Raw genomic sequence first — 14,120 nt, forward strand, 5'->3', positions numbered from 1 at the left:
GGCGAGACATGCTTTCCCTTTAAAGCACCATGTTTACTTTTCCCGAACAAATTATGCTCATCTATGTGCCACGATCACTTCTGTAGCCAAATGCAGCTGCAGTCCCTGCTCTGTCCTGCATTCAGAGACTATTTTCTCCTTTCAGCAACATGAGCACAAGCCACTACATAGTGAGTGGAGAGAGGGTCCATTTCTCTTTGTTATTATCCAGCAAATCTGTCTAGGTATGAAGGTGGAGGGAGCATGCTGCACCTTTCTGAGGTATGATCCCTCCCAGATCTCCCCCTGGGTAGCTTGGTTTCAAACCTCCTCCCAGGTAGGACAGTGCACTGCATTGGGTCTGACATTTGCAAAAGCTGGAATTATTAATGCAACTACAACAGTGTTGTTGGAAAATGTATTTTTTGTGCTAGCTTCTTATCTGAGGATAAATGCCTCATTAATCTTAGACATATCATGCTAAGAGTATTATTGAAGTTAGACAGAATGATGAGTAACATTCTAGGGAGCACAGATTGGTACATGCAGGAATGCATTTGCCCATTAGTCTCCCTGCATTGAATACAAGCTATCGCTTTTGTTCCTGATTCCACTTGCTGGAGCCTGCTGATCTTCTCCCTACCCCATTGCTTCCCATTAAATTAACACATGACAGGCAGAGTACATTATAGCAGTTGGTGCTGACCTTTGTTTCCTTTGCTAAAGGAAGGTAGAAGAAAGAAAGGGGGTTTTGAAGCAGTCACTAAACATTATAAGCAAGAGAAAAAAGCAGTAAATATAATTAAAAAGTAAATATTTGGAAGGAACCCTCCAATTCTCTCACTCATGATTCTGAGTTTGTGCCAGAAGTTTTTCTTTGTGAGCAATCCACCTGGCAGGTCACAGCTTCCTAATCTTCAGAGATGAGCCCATCAGTAAGCAAGAAGATGGGGAAGGTTATAAACAGGCTAGTTAAAACAGCCCTACTGAGTCAGCCACTGATTAATGTAGGACCAAGCAGTGTGTTTGCTGCAAGGATTGATCTCAATACCTGTAACCACTTTGAATACAGATGTGTGTGATTCCAGCTTTAGGTATTTGGGGAAATCTCTCCATTAAAGAGTGTAAGATTCTGTGTTACATGTTGGCTGTGTCTACACTGGCACCCTTTTCCGTAAAAGGGATGCTAATGAGACACTTCGGAATTGCAAATGCCGTAGGGGATTAAATATCCCCCGCGGCATTTGCATGAACATGGCTGCCACTTTTTTCTGGCTCGGGGTTTTGCCGGAGAAAAGCGCCAGTCTAGATGGGATCTTGCAGAAAATAAACCCTTTCCCGGAAGATCCCTTATTCCTACTTTCCGAAGTGTCTCATTAGCATCCCTTTCAAGTAGGAATAAGGGATCTTTCGGAAAAGGGTTTATTTTCTGCAAGATCCCGTCTAGACTGGCGCTTTTCTCCGGCAAAACCCCGAGCCGGAAAAAAGCAGCAGCCATGTTCATGCAAATGCCGCGGGGGATATTTAAATCCCCCGTGGCATTTGCAATTCCGAAGTGTCTCATTAGCATCCCTCTTATGGAAAAGGGTGCCAGTGTAGACACAGCCGTTATGTTTAATATTGGAAATGCAACAGATGTCTTTGGCATTAAATTACATATAAGAAAAGAGGACCTTGGTCATGAGGTATGAACAGATAAGGTAAGACATTCACGATGACCTCTACATGCAGTGACCAATGAACTGTTACTAAATGAGGTTCTATTTATCTACTCTGGTCAAGCAGGTCATATTGACAACATTTATGCATAGATTCAAAGGTGAGAAGGGGTTACTGTTTTAAATTCTATTATCCTCCATAAAAGAAGCCATGAGAACTCCCTGAATTAATTCCTGTTTGAATTGTATATTTAGAAAACCATCCAATCTTGATTTAAAATTTGTCAGTGATGGAGAATCCACCACAAACAAATAATTCCAATGGATAATTACCCTCCCTGTTAAAAAAATGTAGACTATATTTCCATTCTAAATTTGTCTAGCTTCACTTTCCACCTATTGGATCCTGTAACATCCTCCTGTTGTTATTTATAGACTGATCAAGTCAACCATTAAACTTCCCTTTATTAAGCTCAATAGATTGGTCTTCAATCTGTTAATATAAGATAGGTCTTCTAATTCTTTAATCATACTCATGTTTCTTCTCTGAACCTTCTCCAGTTTCTCAACATCCTTCTTGAATTGTGGAGACCTGAACAGTTTTCTACAAGTGATCACACCAGTACCAAATCAAGAGGAAAATATAATCTCCCTCCTCAATATTCTCCTTTTTGATGCATCCAGGGATCATGTTAATCATAGTAAATATCATTTTGTTTGCTTATACCGGTTTACCAACCAGTCTAGTTTGCTGAGGAGAAGTGACCCTCCTGCAACTTATCTGTTCCCTTTAAAGTTTATCAATGTTAAATAGCACAAGGTTCTCTTCCACGTCACCAATACAAAATGTTAAATAGCACAGGGAGTGCAGAATGGTAGTTCAAGGACTGTCCTCCTCCTCTCCTCTCCCCACCGCCTACCAACACCAGTTTCCCCAGGGATGGAGCAAGCAATGGTATTAGGGAAGCAGGATAAGGGATGTCATGAAGATAGGGAGGTCGGATGTGGTTCTGGAGTGGCCTCGTGGATAGGGACACAGCAAATCCCTGAATGGCTTCACACCTGCTCAGTCATGAGTCTGTCTTTAAAATTACATATGGATACCTATGAGTTACTCACTTTTCAATCCATTTAATATATATCATATTAATTTTGTATCATTCCAGATTTTTAATCCAAATACAGTAGACTTCTGATAATCCAGCACCTTTGGGACCCAGGAGGTGCCGGATTATCAGATATGCCGGAGAATCAGGAGGTCCTCCGGCAGGGGGGCTGTGGCCGGGTCTGCTGGGACCCGCACTGTGACCGGGGGCGGGGGTCGACGGGGAATGGCACGGCGAGGGGAGAACCCTCTGCCATTTTGCAGGGAGGCGGGGGAAGCCCCACACAGCCACCATCAACAGGCCAGCTGGGGCTGCTAGCGGCAGCAGCGGACTTGGGGAAGTGGCTGAGCAGAGCAGCTGGAGTGCTGTCAGGTTGGTCCCGCAGCTCTGCTCAGGTGAGGGATGGTGCTGGGGGACTAACCCAGCAGCATCCCAGCTGCTCTGCCCTGCCGCTTCCTCAAGTCTGCTGCTTCCGCTTGCAGCCCCAGCTGGCCTGTAGCAGGTGGCTGCACAGGGCTTCCCCCACCTCCCTGCAAAACGGTGGAGGGTTCACCCCTCGCCACACTGTTCTCCGCCCACCCTGAACCCCTGCCAGATGCAGTGTGGTCCAGCAGACCCGTCACAGGGGTATAATCTCCTTCCCCTCTCCTCCCCTTCCCCTTTTCCATGAGCATGCATGGGGTTCCCAGGAGCTCCAATTGTCCAGCTGGCTGGAGCACTTCCGGTGCCGGACTATCAGGAGTGCCGGACCACTGAATGCTGGACAATTGGAATTTTACTGTTCCATGAGATAGCAAGTCAAATGCCTTTCAGAGGTCTACATCTAGAATACCAACATTATTACCTGTATCAATCAAACTTGTAATCTAATAAAGAGAAACACTATTAGTTTAGCAGGTTCTGTTTTCTATAAAATCATGTTGATTGACATTAATAATATTGCCCTCCTATAATTCTTTTTAACCAGTAACTAACTGAATCAATCCATTTACATTTTTTACATGCTGGCACAACAATATCTTTATTATAGTCTCCTGGAACTTCCTCAGTATTCCAAGAATTATTGAAAATCAAAATTAATGTGGCCAGCTTTTTTTTATAAACACTTGGATGGAAGTTATTCAGACTTGGTGATTTTAAAATGTCTAACTTTAGTAGCAGCTTTTTAACTGTCCAATAGAAACTTTCCATTTCCAGTTTCTATTGGAATGGAAAGTGTTTCATCATCTAAATGAACACATCACCCTTTTCCATAAATACAGAACAAAAATATTTACTGAACAAACCTTCCTCTTTAGCATTATTATTGACAGTTCTACCATTTTCTTTGTAGTGTGTGTAGGGAAGGTGGAGAGGGGAGAAGAAGGTATGACATTTATATCAGCCTTTCAAGAAGTTTTCCACCATGTTGGTGAAAAATATGAATCTATTTGACTACGGATATGTCTACACTGCAGAGTTTTGGTGGAAAAATGGCTGTTTTTCTGACAAAACTTGAAGAACATTCACACTACAACTGTGTTCTTCCACAAGAAAATCAAAAGAACAGAGTGATTTTTCCGGCATTGGTTATCCTCATTATACCAGGAAGAAGCTCTTTTGTGCAAGAGCTCTTTCACAAAAAGGCATGTGTAGATGGGGGAAGAGGGACTTGTTTCGCAAGAAGAGGAAAGAGGATAAAGCACAGGTGCCCTGGTGGCCATTCCGTCCATAGCAATCACAGCTTACATACGAGATAGCGTCCATTCAGTCTGGATGCTCTCTTTCGAAAAAGCAGATTGCTTTTTCAATGCACTTTTGCGGAGTGGACGCTCCATTTTGGAATATGTTTTTTTGGAAAATCTCATCCAAAAAAAGCTTCCTTTGAAAGAAGCCTGTAGTCTAGATGTAGACTAGGAGAACTTCCCTCTTCTCTCTTGTCTGGTGCTGACAGAGAACCATCTCCAGTTTCAATCTATTTACACCACTGTTTCAAACTGTATATTAGATTTGTAAGAGAATTCTGAAACTTTCAGCAGCAGATCATCAGTTCTGATTGTTTGGTTCTCCTAATGAGTTGGATTAAAAGAATCATAAAAATATAGAATTGGAAAGAACCTTGTTAGATCACCTAATCAGTCATCTGCACTGAAATAAGAGTAAAAGACCAACCCTTACCAGTGTTTGACTAAACTGTTCTTGATTTCATTCAGTACCATCTAAGAGCTGATTAGTGACTAGTGTATTAAACATTTTTATTAAGAGTTGATCTAAGGGCAATTCCTAGTGTTAATAAAAATAAAGCAAATCAAAAGAAGAGATAGAACTAAAAACAAACATGTGCCCATCACTACATGATTTGCCACCAAACTTGATTTGTGAATCATTTAGTAGTGTGTCTTTTTGTGTATTTGTACAGCCTGTGATACAGTGCCACCTTGAAGAGGATTTTGAGTATAATTGTTATATTAAAAATGAAATGTAGTGTAGAGTCACACAACACAGGCCAGATCCTCAGCTGGTATCAGTGAAGCTGCTTCAACTTCAGAAGAGTTTTTCATAGTTGCACCAGCTGACAAACTATCTCCATATCTATTACTGAGCCTATTCTGGGAATCAGAATTTCTTGGTTTTGTTTTGTACTCTGTGAGGGTATGTCTACACTACCACCCTAGTTCAAACTAGGGTGGTTAATGTAGTCATACGAACTTGCAAATGAAGCCCGGGATTTGAATTTCCTGGGCTTCATTTGCATGTTGCCGGGCGCCGCCATTTTTAAATGCCGGCTAGTTCGGACTCCATGCCCACGGCTACACACCCCATGGACTAGGTAGTTCGGATTAGGCTTCCTATTCTGAACTACCTGTATGCCTCGTGGAACGAGGTTACATGTGAGGTGTACAGGTAGTTCGGAATAGGAAGCCTAATCCGAATTACCTAGTCCGTGCCGCGTGTAGTCGCGGGCACGGAGTCCGAACTAGCTGACATTTAAAAATGGCGGCGCCTGGCAACATGCAAATGAAGCCCGGGAAATTCAAATCCTGGGCTTCATTTACAAGTTCATATGATGACATTAACCACCCTAGTTCAAACTAGGGTGGTAGTGTAGACATACCCTTACAAACTCATGGTACGAACTTGGGGAAGTTGCTACACTTTTATACCTCAACTTGCATATGAAAAGAGGGGATGGTCATGCCTACTTCCTAGGGGTGACTCATAATTAATTAATGTTTGGAACATTCTGAGAATTATGCAGGAAAAAAAAGCATGAGGGAAATGAAAAGTATCGTTGTGAACTCATTACAAAACTCTTATTAGCACTAATATTAGCCTATGAAGGACTTTCAAGAGGTTGAGGTGTACTGCCCTAGGAAAGTTATCCAGATACCAGGTAGGGCCCTGGAGAGGGAAGGAAGACCATCCACAGAAGATAAGTGTCATATCAGAGGATTTGTATCTGAATTAATTTGTCTATTCAGGTTTGATTTGTACCTATCTATGATTATGCTTAAAACCCTTTAGTAATTTCCTGAATACTCTGGAGAGAGACATTCTGTGTCTCATAATTTGATTTTGCATGTGAGCATCCGTGAGGTATAATCACAGTCTTTTAGAAAGAAACCTGAGCACAAGCTTATTTCAACTTAAGCCCATTTCGAATAGCAGCAGACTATGCTGCTACCGGTGAAGCAATAGTGTTTCATAACTTAGTTTCTGGGTGGTTAATGACACTCTTGACTGACATACACACAATTTCTAAGCACTGAAATTATAATTTGGGGCAGAGTTCTTCCCCTTGGCAACATTTTCTAATGTATGTCAAGCAATGACTTTGAATTAATCACATTTATCATCAAATTGTTGAGACAATTTGCAACCACTTCATTTAATATACAAATTATTAATCTCAAATTATGAAATATGGAAATCAGATTGCATCCATTCAAGCTGAGAAGATGACAGAGTTATTCTGTCAGTTGTAGAACATGGCTTGCTAGATAGGCAGTAAATCCTAACTTCTGAGATTTGCTGTCTCCCTGTTCTGAATTTTTACCTCTGCTTGAACAACAAAAGGACCAAAGCAAGAAACGGAAAGCAGAGAGAGAAGAAAAAAGCCTAATTATTGTTTTCAGCAATACAATTAGCCTCCCTAATTGTCTCTCCTCAGTGATTTAAGCCAACTCTAAAGATCTTCATGGAGACAAACACAAACTATTCCTGTCACAACCAAGTGAATCTAAACACGGGAGAGTAAATAAAAACATTCTCCTGGAAATATTTTCCAGAGCATGAATAAGACAAACATAAAAAGCCTTCCCACAGTAGCATGATCAATAAACATTTAGCGTACAGGGGTTCTAGCTTTGATGAGAATTGTGTAGTTATATCACTCTCTAGCCAATTAAGTCTGTACCTTTTAATCTCTTAATCTTTGTACTGCAACTTTCTCCATAAAAACGTAACACAATAAGACTCTTCTAGAGCAAAAATTGAGTTCGTTCAATGTAAAGTAGTTTACAGATGTATTTTGTCTACCACTTTGCTTGCTATGTTGTGGAAGTCTCTATTCAGGTACTTCCATTTCAGCTATATTCCTTTTGTGACACTGAAAGCATAAATAATCCTACAGAGTATTTTGTACTTTTAACCCTCCTAACCTTTTTAGAGAGTGTGTATTAAGATGAGCTAGGTCAAGTCTCATTTACAAGTGAAGTACACTGTATTTACTTTCCTTTTTTTCTTTTCTTTTCAAAAATTCTTTTTGTGTTGCTTATCTAAAGATTCCTGTCTGAAATAGTTGGAATCTGCAGGTTCTGTGATGCTCCAGTGAAGTTATGCAAATGCTTAACTTTACAACCAGTTATGCTGATCCATTGATTTTCATATGGCTACTCCCACAAACCAGTGGAATTGCAATCTTTTCTGTAATGTCTTGCTAATATGCCCTAACCCCCTACCCCTTGGAGACGTTTCTACAGTACCACGTATGGGGTAATAGGAATGATATTATCTGATCTTACTGTAATCTATGCATTGTAAAGGCCAATCAGAATGGCCAACAGACTTTTCGAGCCCCTGCGCAAGTTGTGTGTGGAGTGGCATCGTGCTCCCAGGAGGGACCAAGCCTTGGATGGAAGGGATGGGCTTAGGGCATCCACACCATGGTCCCTCCCGCAATCAGCCCTCAGAGGTGCCTAGAGCACACTGCACAATGCTCCAGTGGTGATTTAAAGGGTCTAGGTCTCTGGCCATCGCCACTACTGGAGAAACACTTGTGGCAGTCAGGAGCCCTTTTGAATCTTAACGCCTAGGGCAACTTCCCCTTTCCTCTCCCCCACTGGCAGGCCTGAAGTCAGCACATGAGTGCTAGTTAGTATTGAATATTTCAAGTGATTGTTCTGCGGACCTCCATCTACTAAGAAATTGACAGAAACCACCAACTAATTTAAAAATGAGCCTCAAATCAGATAGCACATAGCAATGTTATGGTTTTGAAATTATGTTTTTGCTTCTTTGTATGGATATTAGAACTGGACAATAATATAGGCTGAACCCTTGGTCTGGCACCCTCAGCACCCTAGTGGTCCCAACTATAACATTTGCCAGACCGGGGGACGTTAGGTGTCCAGCTGTCCCAGGACTCCACTCCTGGCTACTGCCCTAGGCGAACCCAGAAGCCTGAAATACTCCAGCCCATCTGCCTCGTTCTGCTGTCCTCAGCCTGCTTGGGGGTTCTGATGCCTGCCCCCAGACTCACATGGGAAGGGATGGCAGGTGCTCCACAGCTGCCTGTCTCCGTGCAAAGAAGCCGCCACTTTTGGGGCTCCCTACCCCCACTGCCTGGCCTTGCACTGGGTTGCAGCTGCTCCTGGAGCTCCCTGCCCTCATCCCCCACAAGGCAGCAATCTTTCCTGAGGCTTTCTACGCCGAGGTCAGTGGCCATGCAGACTGCCACCGACCATACCAGGTCTGCTCCCAGCCGTTCTCATTCTCTGTGGCTGAGGCTCTTTGGTCTAGCAACATCTGTGGTCCTGAATGTTGCTGAACTAGAGAGTTCTGGATGAAAGAGATTCAACTTGTAATTTCAGTGACCAGTAAATTCACTTTGGGAACATTGAAAGTATCTATACATTCAGGTCAAATTTTATGAACAATTTAATTTAAAAAACCAGTATTTTTTTTACAGGAATACTGAAATATTTTGTGATAGAAGTTTCAGAAAAAATATGTAACATCTGATTTCATACTGGCATTCATTTTGGGGCTGTCACTTTGAATTTACATTTTATTTAAAAACAACATTCAAAACAGCTGATCCAATTTTATGTATTTATGTCATTTTTCATTTTACTGATAAAACAAATCAAAAATTTTGGTTTAAAATGAAGATTTTTTTTTGCATTTTTTCCCTTTGGCCACCAAACCAAGCAAATCTGTTATTCACTAAACTCTAGTGGCTATATCTTGTAAGCAGCAGCTCTTCATGAAAGAATCATGTCACTTAGAGATATGCAGACAGGAAATGTTTTTCAGATATAATACTCGATATTTAAAAACAAATGCAACATAACTGACAACTAACATTCTCCAAAACCTAACTGCCTAAATATTTAGTTTTACTGGGCTTGGGCTTTTTTCATGTGTTATAGGTCTGTATAGTGATTTGTTGAAATCAAGTTTAGGTTGACATATTCATCAAACTTATTGGACTCACCTCTTTTGGTTTCAGATGACACATGGATTCATAGACTTTAAGGCCAAAAGGGACCATTATGATCATCTAGTCTAATCTACAGAAAAACAGGTCTCAGAATTTCACCCAAATTTCACTGCATCCAGGTATTTTCTACTTTTCTCTTACACGCAGATAAACAGGCAGCAGCTTTTCCTTACTCATCTTTGAATAATTTTAAAATTTCTTCAGCTATGGTTTAGGTTTAGCTTAGGTTTATGCTGTGCAGGGCTGTGAATAAGCCAGCTTCTTCAGGCTATGTCTGTACAGCAGAGTTATTTTGGAATACTGATGGTATTCTGAAATAACATCGTCCACATCTACATAGCAAGCAGTTATTTTGACATAATGTTGAAATAATATCGAGCCTGGAGGACTTGTTACTGCAACTCCGGTAACCCTCATTTTAGGAAGAGTAAGGGTAGTCAGAGGAAGAGTGATCTTTCTTGGACTTCCTGCTTTGAGAAACAACTCCAAAAGCTGAAACAAGCTATTTTGACTTAAGCTATGTAATTGATATAGCTCAAGTTGCGCAGCTTATTTCGGCTTTAGCCCTGATGTGTAGATGTGCCCTACATGACATAAGTTACACCAAGCTAAGCACCACTGTAGACAGCACAATGCCAGCAGGAGAGCTTCTCCCACGAACATACCTAGAGTCATTAGTTGGGGGTGGATTAATTAAATTGATGGGAGATCTCTCTCCTGTTGGCTTAGGGCAGCAACACTAAGGCTGTGTCTACATTGGCATGATCTTGCACAAATACTCTTTAACGCAAGAGTTCTTGCATTAAAGTATTAGCGCAAGAGAGCATCTACACTGGCATGTGTCTTTGCGCAAGAGATGTGCTTCTGTGTAAGAGCATCTGTGCCAGTGTAGATGCTCTCTTGTGCAAGAAAGCTCAGATGGCCATTTTAGTCATCAGGCTTTCTTGCGCAAGAAATTGATGTTGCCTGTCTACACTGGCCTCTTGCGCAAGAACAGTTGCACAAGAGGGCTTATTCCTGAGTGGGAGCATCATAGTTTTTGCACAAGAAGCACTGATTTCATACATTAGAACGTCAGTGTTCTTGTGCAAGAACTCCCCACCAGTGTAGACAGTCAGCATGTTTTTGCGCAAAAGTGGCCACTTTAGCACAAGATCATGCCAATGTAGACACAACCTAGTAGTACTACAGGGTAGGACCTGCACTGGTATATCTATTTTAGTGTAGCCATCTTGCTTCCTCAGTTTAAGTTAAGATGGTGGTAATTCTAGATACTGTGGTGACTGGTGTGTTAGAAATTCATGGATAAACTAGAACAGGCAAATTAGAAGTGAAAAACTTTATATCCCATTACCTATTAATGTGCCCGAACCATCTAGTTTCTTATATCATATTTTTAAGTTACCCATGCAACTTCTGATGAAAAATCTTTCTTTGGGGTTTGCTAGTTAATGTTGAAAAATGAGCCATGATTACAAATTGAGAAATGATACATTATGAATTTGGTATTTTTGTTAATGATAAAAACATCCATGCAAATAGGTTTTAAAAGAAAGACATACTATCAACAAACATTAATATACATATTCAGCAGGGACGGTGTTAAAGCCAAAAGGACTGAAAATATGCGTACACTAAAAGAGATTAGGGGAAACGTGCTGAATCACTTGCAGTGATGAACATTTAAAAATAGGGCACAGATGTTTAATTTAAATACAGAAATTTCCTTGGCATCTTATTAGTTGCTACTACATTTTCCCCCTTGTATTTTATTCACACATCTAACTTTACTAGTTCCGATTTGCTTTGTCAGCGACAGGAATCTGGCAGATAATCCACACTTTGAAAGTTGCCAATTCCTTTAAAATGGACATGAAGTTTAGTGAACTATGATATTTTTAAATATTAGAAATCTTTTTGTTAATGTTGTCAGTGTGGTAGGTGAAGGTGTGTGCCTGTTGCATACAAATATTGGAGGACTTTGAGAGCGAAATCCTGACTCCACTGAAGTCATATTAAAAAACACCCATTGATTTTAATAGGACAAAGACTTTACCGATAGCTTGTATCTATTTAACTGTACTTCTTTCCTTTTTGAATGAACACATCAATGTGGAATCAGTGCATTAGTTTATAATTAGAAAATGGATAGTCCCATCTGTAGTAAATGACACATTTGATTCTGTGATTTGTAAGATACAGTGAGGTGTAATTAATTAATGTTTTAAACAGTTTGAGGTGGTTTGATAAAAAAAGAGCATGTAATAGTAAACTCATCTTATTCATATTGCATTTAATATAGTTGTATGTTTTGATTTTAGTAGAGCTGGTCAAAATTTTTAAAAAATGTTAAGAGGTTTGTTGCTAAAACTTTTTTTTTTTGGTATAAGTGATATTTAACTGAAAAATAAAAAACTGAAAATCAAATTTACTTTGATTAAAACCCATCAGGACTCTGAAACGTTTTTTTATCAAAAGCTGATTTTTTTTATACTGAAAACAGTTTATCTGAAAAACTGAAAAATGTTCCCATTAAATTTTGTGGATTTATTTAAAATCTGTCTGTCTATCTATCTAGAAAAGCAAGGAAGGAAAGGTATCATCCTTTATTGAACAACTTCTGGTGATGCAGGGAGACAAGTTTTTAAACTCCACAGAACTCTTACTTGGGTCTGGTGAAGGAAAAGACAGTGTACAAGCTAAATAAAAGATGAGACTCATTAAGCATAACGGGTTCACACATGTTGTAAGAGCCCACTTAAAATGAAGTGGGTAATTAACAACCTCTGCTGTCAGAGACAATGGAAGGTTATTAAGTAGTAGGGTGTGTTACAAGTTTTGTGAGGAACATAAAACCATTGTCTCTGTTAAATCTGTTTTTTTGGTATCCTGCAGAGTTTCAAATGTAAATTCCCTAGCTCATTCTTTGAAGATATTGTGCAGGTTTCCTCTGAGAATGTGGATGGAAAGGTCAGATATGGAAATCTCTTTTTAAAAAGTGATAACCTGCAAGTGTTTCTCCCTCCCTCTCTCTCTCTCTCTCTCTCTCTCGTTCTTTCAAGAGCATAGAGATTGTGTGGTTTCACCCAAGTAGTTGTTGTTGGGGAATTTGCTCTACTGGAGGAGTTACTCCACGTATGATAGGCATGTATAAGATCTCTGGATCTTAACAGTTGTCAAAAGATGAATCTTCAAATTTAATTTTGTAATTCTGCTGGAATTTAATGCCCACCACATATTAAGTGATCTTCAACAAAGTATGTGAACACATTATGCCCCAGAAGGAGTGAACACAACAGGGAATCATCATGTGATCCCTCTCTTGTCATCCATTTCCAGACAAACAGAGGCCAAGGGCACCATTCCTACCCATTCTGGCTAATAGCCTTTGATGGACCTAGCCTGCATGAATTTATCTAGATCTTTTTGTTGTTGTTAAAGTGCTGGTATATCCTCTGACAAGTAGTTCCACAGATTGACTCTGAGCTGCTTGAAAAAAAATCAAACTTCTTTTTGTTTGTTTTAAACCTACCCACTAATTTCATTTGGTGACTTCCTAGTTTTTATATTATGGGAACAAGTAAATAATTTTTCCTGATTCCCTTTTCCCACACAGATCATGATTTTATAGACCTCTATCATATCCCCCCTTAGTCTCCTCTTTTCTAAAATGAAAAGTCACAGTCTTTTTAATCTCTCTTTTTGTTCTTAACCATATGTAAATCAGGCTGCAAATGTGGGTCCTTATTTGATATAAATTACAGATAAAAACAGATAAAATGATTTTTCTCCTGAATAATTATCAAGTGATATTCAGCATTATGAGAAGTACTTTTAGAAATTGATATGGTCACTTTAAGTCACATACTCATTAATTAAATAAGAACCTATAAAATGGATTATAAACTGTTAATTTTGATGCCATTACTAGCTTTCAAGTGGATATTGTAAGCAAAGCATGAAAACACATCCTCTAAAGGAGAAATATCACTTCTTTTTATGTACCTTGTCTATTGAATTTGTCTATGGACTTGCTCTTTAAAATAATAATGATAATAAAATGAATAAATTATACCTATTGCATGAAATAAAGGCATACTCCTCTGTGTTTTCTCTCTCTCCATATGTATATATATATATATATATATATATATATAGTAAGAGAGAAAGATTCTACATATGATTTTATTTAGTGGGAGTATTTACTGTTGCAAAGAGAAACATTTATGCAAGTGGAGGTTGTGGAATAAGTTTTTTCATTTCATGGGCAATTTCAAAAAGTTTTAAAAAAGCATTTCAAAATGTTTGGAAAATACAAAAAGTTTAAGAAAAATTCATTTGTGGTAAAATTAAATGCTTAATTAAAAAAAATCAAACATTTGACCATTCTAAAGTATTTTTTCATTTACAGATTTTAAAAAGTCTTTTGACAGCCCCCCCAAAATTTCCCACTCGAAACAATTGAGCAAAATCAAATAAAAAATCAAAAAATGTTTTTGTATCATGAAATCTGCCTTTTTCCCAGAAAAAAAAATTCTAAAAAATTTCATCTTGCCTTAAGTGTAAGCCTTTGCAGGATTGAGCCTAAAATTTGCATAATATAACATTGTAACATGGAATGATTCCATCTTGAAATCCTTTTGGACTATGGAGACCTTAAAAAGGTATATGTCA

This window comes from Pelodiscus sinensis, chromosome 3, assembly GCF_049634645.1.
Source record: "Pelodiscus sinensis isolate JC-2024 chromosome 3, ASM4963464v1, whole genome shotgun sequence".
Taxonomy (NCBI): domain Eukaryota; kingdom Metazoa; phylum Chordata; order Testudines; family Trionychidae; genus Pelodiscus; species Pelodiscus sinensis.